At 39.4% G+C, this 12,949-nt stretch overlaps 1 protein-coding gene across 3 annotated transcripts in view; it reads left to right on the top strand.

The window, feature by feature from the left end:
* Positions 1-12,949, top strand: part of adarb2 (adenosine deaminase RNA specific B2 (inactive)) — a 201,072-nt gene that overhangs the window by 76,729 nt on the left and 111,394 nt on the right. The window contains exon 1 of one of the 3 annotated variants that reach the window (XM_044104753.1): positions 8,080-8,100. The exons of the other annotated variants lie outside the window; for them this stretch is intronic. The gene's annotated coding sequence lies outside the window, so the exon portion shown is untranslated. Of the gene's footprint in view, positions 1-8,079; positions 8,101-12,949 lie in introns of those variants that run through there. 3 annotated transcript variants of the gene reach the window in all.

Genomic DNA, 12,949 nt, shown 5'->3' with positions numbered 1-12,949 from the left:
AGATCTTCTGTTGGATGACTGTTCTGTGGATGAAAACTTGAAATGGTGATTGGATAGACATTGAAGGCTCCCACATATTTAATCCAAAGTCGAACAGTCGACTTGCAGTGCTTGTAGACAGTTTGTTTTTGTGAACACCTTCCATACAGCAGCGCAGACCACCGGGACTCAATGCATTGTTTGTTTTGCTTTTACGAAAAGGTCACAGAGATGGCAATGGTGTCCTTCCTGGACACAGACGTTCCAATTTCCACCCAGGAGTTTTGAGGCATTTTCCAATCTCATTATTTAGCAAAGAACCGTCCAAATGTATGCGGTTCTTCAGAGAACCATATACATTCTGCAAAGAATGTATACGGTTTCTACTGGAGGCGTTTCTCGAGAATTCCTCAAAAACTATCTATGTCTCCTGCTGATGTGTCCAGATAGTGGAGGTGCACTAGGCGAAGTAAAATATAAACACCGCTGTCTGATAGCGTTTCCGCATACAACATGGCAGCAAACTTCTGACCAATCACATAACACTTTGCACACACCTCTGTCGAAGTAGTTCAACCTGATCCTGGTGTTGAGAAGTGGAGATAAATGGTTCTTTGTGATAAAGTAACGCAATTTTCATCACGTGTCGTGATGAAAATTTTGACTGGGGAAATTTAATACATGAATAAGCTCATTGCAATAGAATGCTCTGAACCATTCCATTGCATCTCTGGCAGTAGGTGTGTGGCTGTTCTTGTGCTTGAAGTTGAACCTCAGTCTCAGTCTCAAGTCTTTTTACAGTCTTTATCTGATTTTCTTCCAAAACTGCCATTAATCTTCACGTCAACTCTGACCAGCAGGATGCTACAACCGCATAGTTTATGTACAAGGTTAATTTCATGCCACACAATGTTCTGCATGTTGGCCAGAAAGCTCAATTTAGGTCTCATGTGACGAGACCACCTGCTTCCACATTTACCAGACCCGGGAGTACTTCAGTTGAATTTCTTTGTTATAAATGATTGAATCCATCTGTCGTTTGCTTTCCACTTCCATTTACTCTAGTCTACCACATAAACTCACAACAAAGTACATTGATGTTTGTGGTTGTACGTGTCAAACCCAAATCACAGAAACGTGAGCAGTGTGAGTTAGTGACCTTTAATCGTTCTTCTTTTAATGAATCATTAGGGAAATGTAATTGTACTTAGGAGCTGAAGAGTGATCCCCCTTGTGTGTAGGTGTGGAAGGTGTGCAGGCAGACTGAGGAGGCAATTAGTCGAGCATAATGTCTACAGAAGAGGGAAGGGAACTCATCAAACATATCCAGAGCTCAGTGCCAACGACGTTGCTCGTTGTTCCTACAACCATTTATTCTAAGATAATCACCTCAGAGTCTGTGTACATTAGACAGTAAACAACTTTGAAAAATAAGTAGCAGTACTCATCTGCTGTACTTGCTGTGAGAGGGGCGGGTGATATACTGTTTTAGCTGAAAACAGTGGGTGTCGGTACAGGAATCACACAGTTCTGTTCAAATAAGGTTGTCCAGGCCCGGCGTCTGATTTGACTCCTGGTTTAATCTAATTAAATTCAAAGCAAGTCAGTTTGTAACAAAACGAAACTTTCAAAAAGAAAAAATTTGAAATGTTCAGGATGAAATTAAATACAGAAACTTACAGAAAAGTAAAGCACTTCTGTAGCAAATCATTCCTGTGTATATATTTTGGTAAATGCCCCAACTTGTACCTCATGCTTCTGCTTTTTGTAGTCATCAACAAGCTTCCTTGCTGTATACTTGATCAATTTTCTTGGCAAAATTTGTCAGGTTCATTTTATTTGGCCATTTTCCTGACACAAATTTGACTCTTGAGCATAGTACAAACATCTTCTACACGACAGAGGTTGGATTTCTGGTAAAGCACAAGCTTTACCTTTGCATGTCATGTCTTGACATAGAGAAACTGGTTGCTTACATGTGCCATGGCAGATTTGCACTACAGATAGGACATAATTTGCACACTATCAATGAACATTGATGTGCTGATCTCATTAAGTGATGGCGATAATCAATTAGCTGGATAGACAGGCAGATGGAAAGACTGGGACCTGAAAACTTCTGCATTTATGAGTGGTCAGTGTTGCTGTCAGAACAAGAATGGAATTATTGTCTTGTTGGAACACGCAGCTGTGTCCAAATTTCGAGCAACTACCTTCATTTCAACCAAAAATTAAGGTAGTACTTAGGTTTTCCACTCTTTTTGCTCAGTGCATCAATACCATTGGCAACAAAACAGCCAAAAACATAATCCTACCACCACCATACTTACCAACCAAAACAAGGATAATATGGAAGCTTAATGTTCCCTACTTTAATCCTTTTATTCCAAACCTGTGGTGCTAGCTATTACTTTAAGATAAAGTAATCGCTGGTATTTGGAAGCAGTCCTTCGACACTAGGTACTAAATTTTTGGGACGAAAGTGGCTCACGAGGTAAGAGTTTGTCCTGTAACCTCTGGGTTATTGTTTCAAACCCACACACTGCCAGTTTCAGTTGTACCCTTGGGTAAGACATTTCCCCTGCCTGCTGCTGGTGGTGGTCAAAGGGCCCGGTGGCACTGGTGCACGGCACCCTTGCTTCTGGTAGCTGTGGCTACCATGTTGCTCACCACCATCAGTGTGTGAATGTGCATGTAAAATGGTGAATGACTGATGGTGATGTGAAGTGCTTTGAGGTCCTTTGGACAAAATGAAGGGTCACGTCTTCGCGACTGGTTGAGGTTACTCTCAGCCCTTAAGCCTAGGAGGTTTCTGTAGTGATCCCGGACAGCACAACCCACAACCCTTTTATTCTCATTGGCTGATTATGAATAGATAAACCTGATTCAGAATTTTGAAGTCTATAAATGATTTTTTCAGGGAAACGACTCATTTCTGCTTTGCTTTCTGAATCTCCATGAATGTTGAATAAAGAAGCAGGTTTATGCATGTCTGCTGCTGATTTAGGGCTCTTCTATGGAGACTGGGACTTAATCGCTTGACATGTGTGTTAGTGTCAGCCAGACTGTAGTTGGATGGATGGCAGCATGGCTCTAACACACGTTCGCCCTCATGTTTTCCACTCTGCTTTTTAATGCATCCTAGGGAGTCGTCTGTATCAGATTCTCTTCAGCTTTGATTCTAGTGCCTTTGTTCCGTCATTTGGTGTTTCTCTTTTTCAGTCTGTCTGTCTTTTTCTTGCATATTGCCTCAGTTTTTCATGCACTGTGTGTCTCTATGCCCCCTTACTTAGCTCCTATTGCTTCCTCCGCCCTCGCTTGTGCAGTCGAATGTCTATCGGAGCAACATGTGGCAGGTGGTGAAAGGAAGAGACGAAAACCAGAGAAGCACACTGACAAAAGCTTCCCTTGGGCATACTTGTATCTGAAAAAAAAAACCTTTTATCTCCATGATTGAGTAACGTTAGCACAACTCCAAAGAAGTTGCTGTTGTTGAGATGAATGCAGTTCATCCTTTCAGCCCCGATTTCTATGTCAACTGGTGTTTGTTTTGCACGTACGGCCTCGCCGTCAGTAATTATAGCACCGTGCCACACTCTGACTTGGCCTGCCAATTAAGTCATGAGAGAGTTATGTACTTCTACGCAACAACATCTGTGTGGTGCAATGATCTATATATTCGTCTCTCAATAGTGACTCCAGGAGCTCCAGTTTCAATACAGAAATAAACGGGCAAATGTGTCAGAGGAATTCAGGACAATGGCATCGAATTCTTGCTTTCTCACAACATGCGGCGGAAAAATCGGCATTAGAATGTCAGAAAACAGAAACTATACATTTTTAACTTTACTGCAAGTATTTTGAATTTATATGTAAAATATTGGTGATCTTAAAGATCCCATTTTGCCATTTGCAAAATGCGCAAACGGCAAAATTTTGCATTTCATTTTGTTTCATTTTGTTCATTGCCCGTTTTGACTTGTAGACATTTTAATTGGACATGTCTGGCTGGTTTGTGGACTGTTGTACCTGAACTTCAAATTTCAGTGTCCTCTCTACTTTTATGATGTTCAAGTGGATATTACATATTTCTGTCTGCCCATCAATCTTTCCAGTAATTCTTCCCATCCATTCATCCAACCATCCATTGACCAACCACACCTGCCCACTCCCTCGTCCAATCTTATTCATCCAGTTTGACCTCTCATCCATCCATTTTTTCACCGGTCCATGCATCCATCCATCCATTCAACCTCTCACCTATTCATCCATCCATCCATCAGTGACCAGGATCAGTTGATTGCTTCAGTTCCAGCCTTTTTTCCCCCTCCTAGTCTCATACTAACATTTTCTTATTTCTAAAGTTGATTCTGTTAAAATTTTAATGTATCCACTAGTATCTTTGTTCTTGTTCTTTATGTTCAGATCAAAATCAGTATCAAAGGAGATGGTGGCGGATAGACGGAGCAGTAAATGTTTTAACATCACAAATTGTTGAAGCGACTTTGGTAGTCCGGATATAATTCTCTCTTCTTACCATCACATAGAAATATTGGCTTCATGTAGAAGTTTTGCAACAAGAAAAATCAACAAAAAAAAGGGATTCAAAATCTTATCAGAAATGTTCATACACTGTGATTACTTAACACGAAAATCCATTTTTTAAGCAGGCACAATAATTTGAAAAGGCAATGACTTGCTTGAGAAATGTCAGTTTTCAGTTTGAACCAGAAAATAGTGCTTGTCTGAATTTACTTATTCAGCTTTTTTGTACTTGTTATGACGACTTTAAAAGTGACAGTAAGGGACGGGTGGAAGTATTTCTGGCAATACGTCAGCTGCTCTACAATGAAAATGCTCTTAAACCTAACATTCATGGCATCGGCTACTTTACCAGTGGTATTAGGTTTTACAATTGGATTTCTGATTAGTAGACCATATTTACAGTCAGTTAAAAAGTAATTTTGGCGAGGAAAAAAAAAACTCTACTTACTTCTTTTCAGAAGAAATGTTTTAGGCAAAAATGTCACTTTTGGAATAAAATGACTGGATATTGTTTTAGTAAGGTGACAGACAATATATTGATATTTAGCAATGCAAGGATCATCGGTTTATCATTAACATAATAAATTACAGTAACTTTTGTCACAGTTTTGATAAATTACACACTAAAGACTGATGCATTCATCTCGTACACCCTGTGCTGTATCCAGAGGAAATTTTTCCAAACGCACATGCTAGCACAGATGTAATCAACATCTGGTGAGAGATGGGGGATCTGTGTAGTGAACAAAAACAGAAGCCTGCAAGCTTTAAAATTTTTACGATTTCTCGTCTTTACACGTGAAGCTTTTTTTTTCAGCTTGTTTGGTTCGTGTTAAATGTTCCTGTTGCAACAACTTCTTTTCTCCTTCGTTTTCCTTCCCAGTTTCTTCCCTCCTCCCCTCTCACTCTTCTCTAATTGTCATGTATGTACCCAGAATCTTTGATTTAAGTCCAAATGATTCAAACATGACTTGCTCTGGGGGAGGTTAGATTAAGTTGCCAGTGTAATTTTGGCAGGTCAAAAAGCACCCTCAGTGTGTCTCGAGAAAATGTTGGAATTTAATATTACCTCGCTGTATTATTCATCTTTTGGTGCTTTTTTTTTTCTTTCTTTTTTTTAATATTCATAATTTGTGTGGTTTTTTTGTCCAACAAAAACATAGATAATTTTTAGAACATAATCAAAAGTAAAAGAAAAAATAATAATTCTCAAACACTTACGTCCATCATGTTGGGGTTTTACATAGTAAAAACCCAACATGATGGACGTAAGTGTTTGAGAATTATTTAATTAAGTGTTTGAGAATTATTTACATAGTAAAAACCCCAATGTACCGGTTCAGTTAGAAGGCAGCCATTTTAATTCACAGCAAGGATGTCAGTTTCTCTTTTTTTTATATAATTTTCTTCCAATTTTTCCCTCCTTTATTTTCTTTTCTTTCTTTTTTTTCCTACCCCTTCTTTGTGATAGTTTTCTTCACAGCTGCCATCATTATTTTAAATATTCACAGTGGCTTGCAAAAGTATTCACACCCCTTTAACTTTCCCATACTTTGTCACATTAGAACCCCAAACATGAATATGTTTCATTGGACTTTTATGGGAAAGATCAACACAAAGTGGTGGAGAATTGCGAAATAGAATGAGGAAAATATACAAAATTCCAAAAATGTTTTGTAAAACAAAAAGTTGGTCAAGAGAATATTGGGGAGCAAACAGCATCATGAAGCTCCAGGAACACAGCAGACATGTCAGGGATAAAGTTATGGAAAAGTTTAAAGCAAGAAACAATCTCTGAGATATCCAATTGTATCTCTTCTTAGGGGCATTTTTCCTTTATAATCCACAGTTGGATTATGAGAGGTACAACAATCTCTACATTTGACAAAGTAGGGAAATTACCTCGCTCTTTAACTAGCATATCTCTGTAAGGTAAATCTCATTATTTCACAAACGGGAGCATTGTTTGCTACGAACATATAGGCCCAAACGCAGCCTGAAAATGATGTTTGGCTGCTCTCTGGCATTATCCATGTGCAAAACGTTGATAAGGAAAACATGCATTAGGATGGCAGCTCACAAGGTGATGATAACCTATGCCAATCCTAATAGACTGTCAGAAATCTTGATTGAAATCTCCCGCCTTTGCTCGCCCCATGAAGCCAATCAGCCTGGCTGAGTTTTCCTAACATCTCCTCTCCCCTCCTTCCTGCTGCTTTGTGAAAGCTTGGTATGATGAGCCAAGTAAATCCTTTAAGGGTGTGGATGTTTGTTTAAGGGGTGGCCATAAAAATTCACTACCACCATATGGCTTCAAGACGTTAGAGCTACGGGATTATCATCATCAGAATCACTTAAGTGTGTGTGATTTCTTCGGCATAACCTTAAGATGTCAAAGCTTTGGTTTTAGCACTTGTCATTGTGAAATATATAGTTAAATGAGTCGACCGTCATTAATCATGTCCAACCAGTGAATCGTTATTAGATGATTAATACCCTGCTGCATCCCTTTAGCTCAATCTGAACAGAAAAAAAAACATACCTAATGTGATATTTTTCACTGTTTCTGCCTATTATTGTGTGTGTAAATAAAGGTTAATCGTTTATTTGAAATTATGGGATGCTATTGTACAAAGCAAAAGCATTATAACATGATGACAACTGTAACTCACAAATATTCAGAAACTTTTTAGTAATATTCTCTTCACATTGCAACATATTTACCTTGTTTTTGTTGTGGCATAGGTCCATCTTCTGTGGCGAATAAAAGCATTTTTTTCAACACATCTGATACCATAGCAAGATTTTCACTGAGTTAATGTGAATTTTTGGGGGGAAATGTCTAGATATTTATATAGATGGTTTTATATATAAGCCTTCAATTTTAGATATTTTGCACATGCAGTGGAGTAAGCTGGACATTATCTGTATTTTAGGGTTAATTGCTTTTAAATAGCAACTTTTAAGCTACGAAGATGGCTTGTTTAGCCTAGCTTAGAACAGACAAACTGATAGGCACGATGTAAATGTCTCTTGTTTTAGTAATAAAGAAAGCAGTTAGGAATAGAAATAACTTTGGTTGGGCTAAGTTAAATTTCGCCACTCTGTTTACCTCTTAAGCTAACGATTTTGTCTTGGCTTATTGTTATTGTTCTGGAGCTCTGTCGCAGGAGCTCCAGCCGAATTTTATAATGAAGCATCTGAAATAAAAAGTAACTGTTCTGAACACTGAAACACTAAAAGATTTGTCGGCTGTGTGGAATATTACTAAACATCCTGCCCTTTTGATATAAAGTTAAATGCTAGGCCCCATTTTCTCTTAAAGTTGCCTATAGGAGCTCAAACCCGGTTGCTTCATAATTAATATGCCTCAATAAACTTCATGTAATGAATGCATTGCAAGTTGCACTCTTTTCGTTGGATTATTTCCCTTTATGAGCTAATACATTGTTTCTATAGCATAGCAACACCGTCTCATACGTTTTTTTATTCATTTATTTTTTTGATGCTGTCAGTGATATCAGCTTTTCTTTTCTCGCCCACGCTGCTGACTTTGCTGTTGGTCCTGGGAAGCAGGTAAGATTGTACTGAATGCGTGTGTGTGTGTGCGTGTGCATGCCTTTGTATTTCCTGCATGTGCGTCTGTGTTTTGTAGTGGTGTGTGTGGCGGGCTTAGCTGAGACGAGCCAAGCCAGGTCACATGATCTCTGTGGTGCTGGTGATATTGCTCTGGCAGTATGGTGGTAGGGGTCTCACCGGGGGGCAACGACGAAAGTGGACGAATTAAGACACACGCACACACAGTCGTGTTTTCATGACTTGTGGGGACTTTACACTGACTGTCCTTCATTTTCTATAGTGAAGCCCTTACTCTACCTACCCCTAACCATCACATACCTAATTCTAAACCTAAACGTCACATACCTATCCCCTAACCCAAAACAGCATTTCCTCTCATGGGTACCAAGAAAATGTCCCCACAAGGAGCAATGGTCCCCACAAACTAATTTGGTTCACAATAAATAAATGAAAAAGTACATTAATTATTAGCACATTAATGGAAGCTCCTAATGGAAAAGACACACATGGTTAAAAAAAAACATAAATGTGTAACTAATAGTTAAGAGATGTGTCTACAGTAAGTCACCTGAAAAACTGAAAGCTGCTTTTATGCCTTAAGAAAAACGCCATAGCAACTCTACCAGACTTTATCCCACATAAACACCTGATATTACTAAGTGCCTGTAAAAGGTAAAAAAAAAAAAAAAGAGAAAAGAAAAGTTAAATAACTTTTATAAATATAAACAAATTTCATGTAACAGTGCAAATAAAATGAAATAAGATATAGAGAATATGAATAAAATATGGTAGCAGTGCAAATGTAAACGTACCAGTTTGGTGTTGTAGCTGTTATGAATTCTGGAGGAATGGTCAAAAATGTCCATGGACACATTCCTAAGTCCTGGGTAAAGTTATATTTTAATGCTTGGGGAGCTGTAACATAATTTAGCGGCAAATTAAAGACAAACAAACTCTGAAATTGAAACTTAAATGTCACTGAAGTAGGAAAACCTTTGTTCTTGTTTTCTGAACAGTAAAGACACAAGAACGTTTTTCCCTATTATGTGTCAGTGTTTGAGAACGACTTTAATTAAGAGTTTTTTGTTTTTTAAAATTTTATTTTTCACCTGGGGCTGCATTCGCAAGCCGGTACACAGGCAGCTCTGGAGAGCCAGGTACAGATCGCAGGGTCAAAATCAAGTGATTAGTGGGAAACGTTTTCACCGTGGCGACCCTTTTGACTCAGCAGTCGAATTTATTCCAAGTCAGACAGTGAGGCGTGTCGAAACTAATTCACGAGCTGCCACCGGAGCTCCATTTTTATTTTATTTTTTTGGTAAAAGTGACCTTTAATTTGAAGAATGTGAAGTGGCTGCATTGTAGCCTTTCAGTGAAGTAAAAGCATTGAGGTGGGGTAGAGAGAGGTTCACAAAGAAAAGTGAAAAATACCACTGCTCACATAGTTATCGATTTATCCATTTGCTCTTGCTGTTACCGGAGCTTGACCACGTTGTTGCCTCACTTCCTGTCTGCGGTTTCTGGCGCTGTAACAGCAGCGCGCTTGGTTGTCTGCCAGCGATGCTGTGCATCCAGGCCTGGATAAACAGATAAAACATTCACACCCTGCAGCTCCGGGTTGATGTGGTTCGTGATTGGCAGCTGGATCACAGTATTGATTGAATTCTCCATCTCTCTGTCTTGCCGTACCGGCGTGTCGCTCTCGCACACTCATCCTTTCGCTCCCTCCCCCATCTGTGTGTTAGCTTTTTAAATTCAGGGTTGTTATTACATGGAGGGGAGAGAAGGTTATGGCTTCGTTTTTGGGGTGGCGACTTCTGGTGGCTACCTGCAGAGGCTCCCAGGTTTCCCTTTGCTTCGCGCTTCCTGTGTCTGCGTAGGTAGAGTGAGGATCAGCTCTCTTCAGGGTTTGGTCCAAATAAACCCTCTTGAGTGATGAATCATTTCTCTTTTTGTCTCATTGAAAACACAAATACTAAGGTACTTTATTGGCATTTTATGTGATGTGACGAACCAACATTAGAGAGGAAACGAACGAAGAGTACCTGGCCATACATCTCTAGCGGTGGTCTCCAATCTGGTGCTGCAGTGAGTAAAAACGCGTCCGACGTGTCAGACACTTGACATTTCACTCTACACCCTCTGGGCCTTGACGGGCCCTCAATGTTCCTCCAAATAGACTTTGAATGTAAACCAGATGCGCCCGACACTCAAAACGCGTTTGGTGGGAACGCACCATTATGAACCTTCAGATTTTCTCACAATAATTTGCTTAACTGACATGGAAATAACCCGTGTTTCTCTTATGTTTCTAATATGAACTATGTCTTAACATGATTTCAATATATTAAAAAAATTTGAGGATGTGAAAAATTTTAACGCAACTGAAATTGGGGTATTTAAGTCAAAACATTTTCATCTATTAGAATTATTGTGAATCTGCAGCCAAATATTGATAACAATAGACGCTGTCTATGACTGGGTTTCATCGGGTTTACTATTATTTTAAGAAGAGTGGGCAAAAAGTTTGGCGTGCTGGTGCAAGGCTGCAAGACACATAAAAAGCAACTTGTAGCTAAGTCGCAGTAAAGTGTGGTATTACAAAGTACTGATCTAAAGGGCGCTGAATAAAACTCACACCTTTCAATTTTTATTTGTATCATTTTCCTTCTGCTTTCTGCTCTACTCTCTACTGGTCTATCACACAAAATACCAATATAACACAAAATGGGAAAAAAGTTGTGTTTTTTCCGTTTTGCTTAACTTGTTGCTTTTCCATCTCCATCTCACAAAGTCCATTGTACATGTAGACAAAAGCTATTAAATTCAATAAGCAGGAGCCGTGTGAGAGAATTAGCTTTCAATGCTTAAACGGCTCTGCCTTCATGCCTATGAATGTCATTTACAATAGCACGGTTTTGTGCTACATTGTTTAAATCTTCTGCTAATACAGATATTATGGGATGAGAGTAAAGTGTGAGGGGGGTGGGGGGACAAGAGGAGGAGGGCAGTGGCTGGAGCCGAGAAGTGACTGCTATTAGCTGTTAATTCTGAAACAAATTATGCAATTAGCTCTGGCATCAGGATGTAGGCCATGAGAGAGGACGGCGTAACCTTCATTTGATCTGTTCTGCGGCGAGCCGGCGGGAACGAGAAAGAGAGACCCACTTAATGAGAGAATTTCTTTTTGCCTGAGCTAAACGCTAACAGTATCCATAAGTGCCACTTTAGCTTCCCTTTGAGCGTGCGCCCCTTTTTATCACCCCCTCCCCGTCCCTCCTATCCCCCGATTTGGGGAGGGATTTTCATGATGTGCAAATGTTTTATTTATAATTTTTTTTCCTATTGCGTCTGGAGGAATACTCATGTCCCTAAAACAAAGAGGTGATTTGTCTGTGCACAGGAGATAATATTGACTCGGGAGCCGCGCGATCCGTTACCCCCCCGGCAGACTGTGGAGCGGAGTGAAGGTGTGGATTTCAAGGTGTGAGTGTGTTCGCTCGTTTCAGCTCATAAAGGTCTCTAAATGTGGGAAAACAATAATGATAATAATAAAGCTGTGCAGCTCTTGCCCAAATATTCAACTTATATTTGTCGACATTGGCTTAACTCGCCCAAAACGTCCACCCTGCCGGTACTAGACCTCAAGTGGAACCATGTTTAGGCCCAATGTCACTTACAACATTATAATGAGCTTTGTTTTTTTTTTTTTGATCTGTGAAATATTGATACATTTGAACAAATAGTGCAAACTGGGGCAAAAACAGAAATAATACAGCTTGTTTCTATGTTCTTACACAGTAACATGAGCTGTGTAAGAACCAGGCACACCGTCTAAAGTTTTTTTAGAAGTAAATCAAAGTACGATAATGATAAATCATGTCCAAAATGTTCCACCTTAGTGTCTCTTAAATATACAATGCAACTGAAAAACAAACTGGTGAAATAATAATATAAAACATTTTTTTAAAAGTGCAGTAACATGTTTATTAAACTCCTTCTTGAACCTCTTTAAATCTTCTTGGTGATATATTTGCCATCAATCGTAGACCAAGTCAGACATTTTTGCATCAGCTGAAGCTGTTTCTCACTGTTTAAAGGTACCAGCAAGGACAAGAGTACATTAAAAAAAAAAAAAATTCCCCAGCACTGTTCATATGGAATGGCTCAGTGAAGACCGGAACAACAGTGAAACTGGATCTTTCTCTATAATCTCTTAAAACTGTGTGTCCATCTGATCAAACCAGATGGACGCCGTTTCAAAAAAATAAACTAGAAACACTGGAGTGGATCATCAGAAAAACACCAAATCCTCAGAGGGACATGATGGTGGCAGAGTCATTCTGTGGAGTTACTTTCTTCCCGATTGAACTAGAGTTTCTGTCAAGGTGGATGAACTCAACCGGCTCAATAAATCCGTTGGTTTTGACCCAAAACATTCAGCATCACTGTGATAATTTACCGTATCTGGTTTCTTCAAGAACCGAATCACGACTAAGGTCTCACATCAATGACGTAAAAGTCGCGTGTTCTGACTGTGGACGCTTTGAAAACCCCCGGACACGTATCAGATTTAGTACCACGTATGGGAGTGTCACACATCAGATTATTTTGAGGGGTGAAAAGATCGGAAATGGGCCGTTCAGCCTGCTGTGAAAAAGTCACGTTTGCCTGGTGTGTGAATTTATCTATAGGTACATTTAGCAGGGCAGAGATGGCTAATGTCAAGTGAAGATGTGGCATACTGGTAGACTTCAGTCAAAGAATGTCAACAAAAATGGAGTGTTGTCAGATTTTAGCGGCTATAGGATTTCTCTGTTGTCTTTGGTGAAAGGTCACCAGCCAT

The sequence above is a fragment of the Gambusia affinis genome, linkage group LG21 (genome assembly GCF_019740435.1).
Source record: "Gambusia affinis linkage group LG21, SWU_Gaff_1.0, whole genome shotgun sequence".
Lineage (NCBI taxonomy): Eukaryota > Metazoa > Chordata > Actinopteri > Cyprinodontiformes > Poeciliidae > Gambusia > Gambusia affinis.
The sequence above is the reverse complement of the archived record's forward strand: the minus strand, read 5'-3'. Positions and strand labels throughout refer to the sequence as shown.